The sequence below is a fragment of the Canis lupus genome, chromosome 27 (genome assembly GCF_003254725.2).
Source record: "Canis lupus dingo isolate Sandy chromosome 27, ASM325472v2, whole genome shotgun sequence".
Taxonomy (NCBI): Eukaryota; Metazoa; Chordata; class Mammalia; order Carnivora; family Canidae; genus Canis; species Canis lupus.
Genome location: NC_064269.1, coordinates 10,283,905 through 10,292,881, shown reverse-complemented (window position 1 = coordinate 10,292,881; position 8,977 = coordinate 10,283,905). Strand labels below are relative to the sequence as shown.

At 40.7% G+C, this 8,977-nt stretch overlaps 1 protein-coding gene across 1 annotated transcript in view; it reads left to right on the top strand.

Annotated features, from left to right (window-relative positions):
- Positions 1-8,977, top strand: part of TMEM117 (transmembrane protein 117) — a 498,555-nt gene that overhangs the window by 12,221 nt on the left and 477,357 nt on the right. The window lies entirely within an intron of this gene.

The window sequence follows — 8,977 nt, the reverse complement described above, 5'->3', positions numbered from 1 at the left end:
GGCAGAGGGGAAGCACACTCCATGCACTGGGAGCCCGATGTGGGATTCGATCCCGGGTCTCCAGGATCACGCCCTGGGCCAAAGGCAGGCGCTAAACCGCTGCGCCACCCAGGGATCCCCTCTTCTTACATTTTGTGTCATGGGAACAATAGTACAATGAATCCCAGAAAAGAGATTATTCAAAAGTCATTAAAATAATTATATTCGATCATATGTATTCAATAATGCTTAAATAAAGCTTTTGTTGAGACGGACAGGCACTACACAAGACTCTCATTTCTTAACAAGAAAACATTTTATTTGCTGTGACAAGGTGCCCAAATAAAACTTTACATTTCTCCCTCCCTTTCAGCTAGGTGTTGCCATGTAATTAAGTTCTAGCCAATGAGATGGAAAAGTTTTTGGGTGATTCTTCTGAAAGGCTCCTTATGCCAGGCCACAGAGCTGCTGAGGAGACTCCTGTTTTTCTATTAGAATGAAGTTACGATGGTTGGAGTTCCGGCTGTTGTCTTGGCCCTCAGCCAGCCTTGATGGTAAAAGCTACAGGATAGTGGAAAAAAAGAGACAGGAAGGAACCTTGGTCTGTGTTGACTGTGGCTCTCCTATCCCAGACATGGCAGGCCTACCTCCAGGCTTGCTTTCCGTTCAAGAAAAAAAAACTTCCATCCTATTTAAGCCACTATTATTTCCAGTCTCTGCTACTAACAGCCAAATATATTTCATAAGAGAGACATTTCACTCACCAAAACTGTTATGTATAAATACTCCTTATTACACAGTTCTTTAGGAGAGAGAGAGAGAGAGCTTGGATAGCAGGTTTGTAAAATGAGAGATGTGTTCTCCAAATTCATTTGGTTCTTGAATTTTGGATAGCAATTACTGATAATTTGGACACATGTAGGTTTAAAGGTGAAATGACAGTAAGTTGATATTATACGTTTCCTGTGCATAACAAGATAGACAGTGGCAAAGTCACATTTTATTTTTTTTCAAGGATTTTAAAATTTTATTTTATTTATTCATGAGAGACACACACACAGAGAGAGAGAGAGAGAGAGAGGCAGAGACACAGACACAGGCAGAGGAAGAAGCAGGCTCCATGCAGGGAGCCTGATGCGGGACTTGATCCCAGGTCTCCAGGATCACGCCCTGGGCTGAAGGCAGCGCCAAACCATCGAGCCACCCAGGCTGCCCGCAAAGTTACATTTTAATACCAGTGATGCGCACCCTGGATTTATTATAGTAAGTGGAAAGTGAAGATATACCAATGAGAGAAGGAGCAAATTCTTACTTTTGGGCTATTCAATTATTAGATTGGCAAAGGTGTCACAAGTTACTCAAATTCATTTCTACCTCCCAGCCCATCACTTGCCCTTGCACTTGGCACTTCTGATCAATCTTATTAAGCCAGTTGACTTTGATCCTATGACTACACTGGAGTCTCTCCTTAAGAAAAAGTCGATCGAGTCTGTCACTATGGGGTCCCAGATCCAATTCCATTTGGCTTCACTATAGAATTCCTCTGCTGGGAAGGCACTGACTCAAGTGTCCATCCCACTTGCCCTCATAGTATACCCTTACCAGCCTTCCGATGATGGCAGGGGCTCTTTCATTCAGGTTTTCTGAACTGGTTTTCCTTTTTAACATTCACATCCTGATCCATCTCTCTCACTTTTTTTCTTTTCTCTGAAATAACCTCACAGCTTAGGTCTTCACGCTTAAGCCATATGGTATGGCCAGCCCGCTTGGGTCTCAACATCCTGTTTCTCTTGTCAGGGTTCATTTCACTTCGACCAAAGAAGTTCATTCCAAAGCCCTCACTCATTGGCTATTGTTTTCTCCTGAATCATTCTTCAGGATAGCACAGGCCCGGTTAAATCACAGCTCACTTTCCCTGGCTGTAGATTTGGTAAACTCCTATCCACTCTAACCATGATTCTCTTTGTTTTGAAAGATTGTTTTTCCTCCTTCCCTGCCTCTGTCCCTTCCTACTTTTCTCCTTTCCTTCCTTCCTTCCTTCCTTCCTTCCTTCCTTCCTTCCTTCCTTCCTTCCTTCCTTCCTTCCTTCCTTCCTTTCTTCCTTCTTTCCTTCCTCGCACCACCATGGTCAGTGCCCTGATACTTTCCTTGTAACTGTAGTTTATCAACGGTAAAGTGGAGCAGAGGGGAGAGATCCCCAGTGGATTCTCAGGTATATTCTTTTTGTTGTAACACATCTCAGATGTTTATTATGGGGCTAGAGTAAGTGTGCAAAAGGATACAGATCTTTCTGTTCTGTAGCTCAAGTCTGGAGTTGAAGTACACTTGAGATAATGGGTAATGTTAATGAGAAAAATACAGCTCAAGGTGAGGCAAATTACATTCTTAAGAATTTAAAGTCTGCCTGTGTGTGTGGGAGGCTGTATTTCCCAGAGGGAAAAGCTCCAGGTTTTAACTCTCTCCCATGACTGCCTCCCTATGTGATGCTGAATGCAAGACGGTAAAAGGGTAAAGAAAGGATGGTAGCAGGAGGGGCGTCTTGAAGCAACCCTATTAGCCCAGACCTATTGTGCGTACTTTTGTATCTCCACTGGGTTGTCTCTTTCAGTTCCTCTCACTGCCATCCTTCTAACGTTATAGTTGTTCCGTGATTTTTCTCTGGCATCTCTGGATGGTGTCTCACCCCATCCTGCTGGTGCTGGGCCCTCCTTTCTGGAAGGCACCTTTTCTTCCTCCTACCACAACTCACTTGTCCAGGCTCTCACTCGTTCAGACCACTTGCAGGTAACTGGAAACCAATCTGGTAAACTAATTCACAGCAAGGTGTTCATTCATGGACTTGTCAAATATTTATTGAGTCCTTCAGCTCCTGGGTTAGGTGTGAATGACTGACCAAGGCCACTTGGCTGCATTATCAACACGAGGTGTGTGCAACCTTGGTATTTAGGGTCAAAACAGTTCTGGGTTTGAATCTTGCCCTGTCACTTGCCCTTTGGATATCATCCTGGAAATATTTCTTAGTCCTTCTGGAAGTATCAGTTTCCTCAGTCTGTCAAATGAGGGCAATAATACTGCAGTGTTTTGGGTCTTTAACAATAATTATATAGAGTGGCTAGCTCCTAGAAGATGTTAAATTAATAGTGACTATTATATTGTTGGGATCTTTAATGCTTTAATTGGCAATTTGTAAATTGCCAATGCCTGAATGATTAATAATTTTAAGTCTGATGCCTGGTGGTGTGGGACAATGAGGGAGTCCAAGGAGGTCTATCATTTCTGATACCAGAATACCCAAGCTTCCACTGTCTGAGGAACCGAAGCAGAGCAAAACTGCTGAAGACACGGGAAGAGATGTTATGAGGATGCACGAAGGCATGTTTTCAAATCAGGCAGCCCGGCTATAAAATGCCAGGAAACGGCTCCAGCAGATCATTAGTGTAAAAGTAGGTCACTTGTTTGGAGTCGAGGTGTCAGGTAGCAGACGAGGTGAAGAGCCCAGAGCCATAAACAGTAAAAGGCTGTGAAAATCGCTGCAGCGGTGGTAAAGCAAAGGGCCTTCCCACCCGCGCTGGTGGTGTAGGTGTCTGCCGGCCACACTTGCACCCAGGCAGCAGCACGGCACTGTCAGTCCCTGGCCTCGGTGTCTCAAGCACACAGGACAGTGATAAATCAAGGGCCCCATAACTGCTTATGTCTGAAGGCAAGAGGGCAGCAGGAGAGAAAGTGAGGATAAAGCTGTCTGTGGATTTTGTTTGGCACCTGAATGTGTGTGGTGCTTTCCCAAATTTATGGCTTCGGATTCTAATGTGTCACATTTCAGCAAGCCTACATGAAACATCTCTTTGCTTCACCTTTTCTTGGGCATCGAAGAGACATTCTACGACTACAGGATGTTTTTGTGTCATAAGGATGTTTTAGGGGCACCTGGGTGGCTCAATGGTTGAGCATCTGCCTTTGGGTCAGGTTGTGATCCCGGGGTCCTGGGATCGAGTTCCCCCATCAGGCTCTGCACAGGGAGCCTGCTTCTCCCTCTGCCTGTGTCCCTGCATCTCTCTGTGTGTCTCTCATTAAACAAAAAGAAAAAAAAACAATTAAAAAAATAACTGATTTTGTGTGCAAGCCATCAGGGACTGTTTGCTCAAAGCCTGGGGCTACCATTTCAGGTACATTTGAGCAGTTATCTGTGGTGGTCAGCTTGGAGGGAAGGAGAGGTAGACAAAATGCTGTTGGACTGGGAAGGCTGGGAAGGACAGAGGCCCATGGTGTCTGTTCTGCTCCATCGTGCTCCATGTCACCCCACTCCTCCCCACCCCACACTCCTTTGCCTTTATTTATACTCATCTCCTGTCCACTACCTTTACCAGCCTAAAACTCTATAGAGATGGTTGAGATAAAAGAGCAGTTGAGAGAGCAGGGGTTTTGGTAAACCCTGGATATGGAAACTACTTGCAAGGAAAGAAAAAAAACTTTGCCATCAGATGCCAGTGTTTCCCTTCAGTGATCTGATTTAAGCAGAATCTGCCAAATTTCTTAGGCCTCTGAAATTAACTGCACTTTGATTATTACCTTTTTAAAAAAGTAACTTCTCCATCACGGACTACATATTCTTTAGAGTGCTACATTAATGTTGTCAAGGTTACTGAAAATAAACTACCTGAGATTCAAATTATGGTGTGATGCTTGCTAGCATTATTTCCTCTGACATCTGATATAGATTAGTTTTATGCAAAATGGTATAATTAAAATTTCAGGCCACCCAAAGTCCATGATGAGCTTAGAATAAATTGAAGTTATTTGGAGAGTAGGAGCTATGAAAGAACATGGAAATGTCCTCCTGCCCTAGCTCGTTCAGCCGTTGAGGAACATATTGGATTCTGGATTCTGCAGCATCTGAGCAGATAAAGGATCTTTCAAAAGCCCACATTTAAAGGAATATAAGTACTGGTTCTTATGTGCTCCTTTTTAATAAGAATAAATGATGGGCTTGAAGAAAAATTCTTATAATTTTCAATTGTTAGGAAAAACACTTTGGGCAGAAAATGTGCCTTTTCATCTACTCTTGGAAAAGTAATCTTCCCGGATCTCAATCAAAGGCATTGACCTCATCTGAAAAGATAACAAGCCGGTTAGGGAATATATTACTGCTTGTAAGAGTTATGTTTAGAGGTGTAATGGCTGAATACAAAGATTCTCCTTGGGAGAAGAATGAGGAGTTAGGAGATTCTCCTTGTGTATGATTTCGAAGAAAGCATACATTTATGTATTTCCATTTGGTGTCTTGACTTGACAAAAGGAAAATTTGAATTTATGGCTTTAAATGGCTGGAATACTGGAATGAGCTTAGGATTTTTATAAATTTAGATAGCAACTAAGAAAGTCTTCCACTACTTCTGAAAGCAGTGAAAACTATTTAAATATTTTAGAGTCGACTTACAAGGAACTATATCATTCTTTTGGCTTTTTTTTTAAACCACTTTGGGATGCTGGGTGCCTCAGTGGTTGAGTGTCTACCTTCAGCCCAGGTCGTGATCCTGCGGTCCTGCAATCGAGTCCCACATCGGGCTCCCTCCATGGAACCTGCTTCTCCCTCTGCCTATGTCTCTGCCTCTCTCTGTCTCTCATGAATAAATAAATAAAATTTAAAAAAATAATAAAAATTAAAAAGCCACTTTTTATTTTTCAGACTATAAATTATGTTAACATATCAGCACAATTGTCATAAAGTATTTCTGAAGGGTCACTCTTCTTTGAAGGGACTCAGTTGTTCACATTGGTCTATTCCACTCGGTGGCAATGCAGAATAAATAAAAATACAATTTTTTTTTCTAAGCTCAGGCTGAGACTGTGAATTAGTTTTTTATTCCCCACTAGCATAAAGTTTACTTCTATCAGCTGCATTAATGCAAGCATAAGAATTTTATTCTTCAGAGAGATTAGTTTCATGAACTAAATTTAGAGCCACTTAGTTTATCTCGTGAGTGATGGTGCTATTTTGAAAAACAGGATTGCAAGAAGACTCTACATCTGCTTTGGACTTATCTTGCTTGAAAATGTGTACTTAGCTATAGAACAGGTATATACTTGCACTTACTTAGTGGCCTGAAAATATTGGGACAAAGGTTTCTCTTTTCAAGGATGCCTCTCTGATGAGTTTGTAGAATCTTAAGTGCACCCTCACTATGTTACTGGGAAAAAAAAAAGGATGTGGAGATTTTTTTTCTAATGCACTCTCAAACTTGAAGATAAAGCTATACAAATAGATTCTCACTTTTATCCATGTATGTATGATTGTTTTTTTTTTTTTAAGATTGTATTTATCTATTCATGAGAGACAGAGAGAGAGAGGCAGAGACACAGGCAGAGGCAGAAGCAGTCTCCCTGCAGAAAGCATGATGTGGGACTCCATCCCAGGACCGTGGGATCACACCCTGAGCCAAAGGCAGATGGCCAACCTCTGAGCCACCCAGGCATCCTGTATGATTGGTTCTAAGTGTTTACGTGAATAAAATTTCCTATGGGGAATAGAAAGTACATAAAAGGAGACGCCTGGGTGGCTCAGATGGTTAAGTGTCTGCCTTGGGCTCAGATCAAGATATCAGGGTCCTGGGATTAAGCCCCATGTCAGGCTCCCTGCTTAGCAGGGAAGTCTGCTTTTTCCTCTGCCCTCAAACCCCTGCTCATGTGGTCTCACCTCTCTCTCAAATCACTAAAATCTTTTTTTTTTACATTTTTATATAGTATTTTTAAAATTTTATTATTATTATTTTTAATAAATGTATTTAAAATCTTTTTTTAAGTACATAAAAGTAAGTGCTAACAATTATTTTCATTTGATTTGTTGGAAAATAAACTTTTAAACAAACGTTTGTTTTCTAATTTACAAGTGATCTGCACTTCTACTTCCTTACCCACCCACTGTAGCTTTCTTCTCTTACTTTTTAATTTTGTACCTGTTTTCCTAAATCTTAACATTTTAATATCCTTCTTAGGGTCTCAGTTCAAATTTTGATATCTCTTTTAATGGAGTGAGAAATAGAGATTACAGGAGTTTGTATGTCCATAATATTTTAAAGAAGCTGCATATCTTCATAACACCTCTCCACCTATTATTTATTTCCATCACTTTCTTTTTCCTTCCTTGTCATTTGTGCTCTCAACTGGAAATAACTCTCAGCATCACATCACTCTAGCAAAGCTGACAGGGTTTCCATAACTCTCTGTGATGTGCTGCATAAATTGAGAACACAGGGTTAACACGAAGCCAGACATGGAATTGTTTGGAGAGAGGCAACATGAGGTCACATGTACGGATTGAGTCACTAACTACGTGGGAGGAGAAGAGCTTGTTGAACACGTAGTTTGATTGTTGACCTAATAAATCGCTTTCTATGGAATGGTGTAGACACAGTCTGTGCCAAGCTTTTATTTGCTTTCTTGTTCCTTAGTTTTGCTAAAGAAAAAAGAAAAGAGAGAGTGGGGGGGAGGGGGCTCTGGCTGTTGCTGAGTCAATTTATTGCAGGTTTTTATGATTTTCGATTCTAAAGCTTGATTGGTGGTAGGCTCTGTAAGATGAACTTCCCTATCTTGTTTCTCAGATTAGTATTGCATTCCCCTTATGATATTTCAGAAGGGGAGTCTGACCCAAGAGCATTGATTTTCTTAATTACCATAGTCATGACTGGGTGGTTAAACTGAAATATGCATCATTACAGCACGGAACTTTATAGGCTGATGCTGAATTCTAGAAAGAGTTGTAATGCCATCCTAATCATTTTGTGGTCTTTTCCTATATGGAAAAGATCTAAGCTTATATTTCCCAGATAAAGGCTGTTGAATAAATATGGTAAAATAAAATTAGAAGAAGAAAAAAATAGAAAAAGAAAACCTATGATTATCCACTGTGTAATTTTCAGATGTTCTAGCTCTCTAGTTCTCACCAGCATGTAATTAAAGGTGTATTTTCCAAATGGAATCAAGACATTGCTGTAGAAAAATATGAAGCAAGCATTCTTTATTCTGCAGAGATGCAATTTCATACATCTCACCCACTGTATTGTCTTCATAATCATAAGAGAGCAGGAGAAAGAGCCCTGCTCACTCAAAAATATAAGACAAATTTGTCTCGAACGCACAGAGACAAATGAGTTAAGTCTTCACCAAACTTGTCTCTCTATAAAAAGTACAAAGGCACAAAATGAATAAAATTTGCATTCATTACTACTTGATATAAACTATTTAGAACCATAAAATTTTAGAGATTAAATAGACTTATTTTTGTGTGTGTTCAATAATGTTATTTTTCACATGAAGAAATGTTGTGCCTTAGTTAAAATACACAGAGGTACATTCAGTGAGACTTAGGTGCCCAACGGGAAGTCATAAAATCTTGAATATAGTTTTATAACCACAAATGCGTGGATCTCCTGAAGTTTACAGTATCGCATTAGAGCCCTGAAGTTACAGGGATTAGTGAACGCATCAAAGATGATACAGATTGGCAGTGGCAGGGCTGACAAAAACTCACCTTTCTTGATTCCCATTTTAATTCTTTTTTTTTTTAAAGATTTTATTTATTCATGAGAGACACAGAGAGAGACAGAGACATAGGCAGAGGGAGAGGCAGATGCCCTATGGGGAGCCCGATGTGGGACTCAATCCCAGGACCCTGGGATCACGACCTGAACCAAAGGCAAATGCTCAACCACTGAGCCACCCAGGTGCCCCCTTTTCTTTATACTTCAAATGAGATAATTTTCAAGGTTCCTGAATTATTAAATCATTGCGTTTCTTAAGTGGGGAAATGGAGGGATTTGGACCCCTTCTAGAAAGACAAATTTTTATGGTATTTTATTTTATTTTGCACATTCCTAGAGTGTCAGCCATAAGAGCATAGAGCACCACATAGGGTGAGCTAGATGTGGGTGTGGCCATATGGATGTAGGCCTATGCTTCTGATTATCTTTTTCATGGGCACAACTATAAAGAAGTCAAAGCTGAT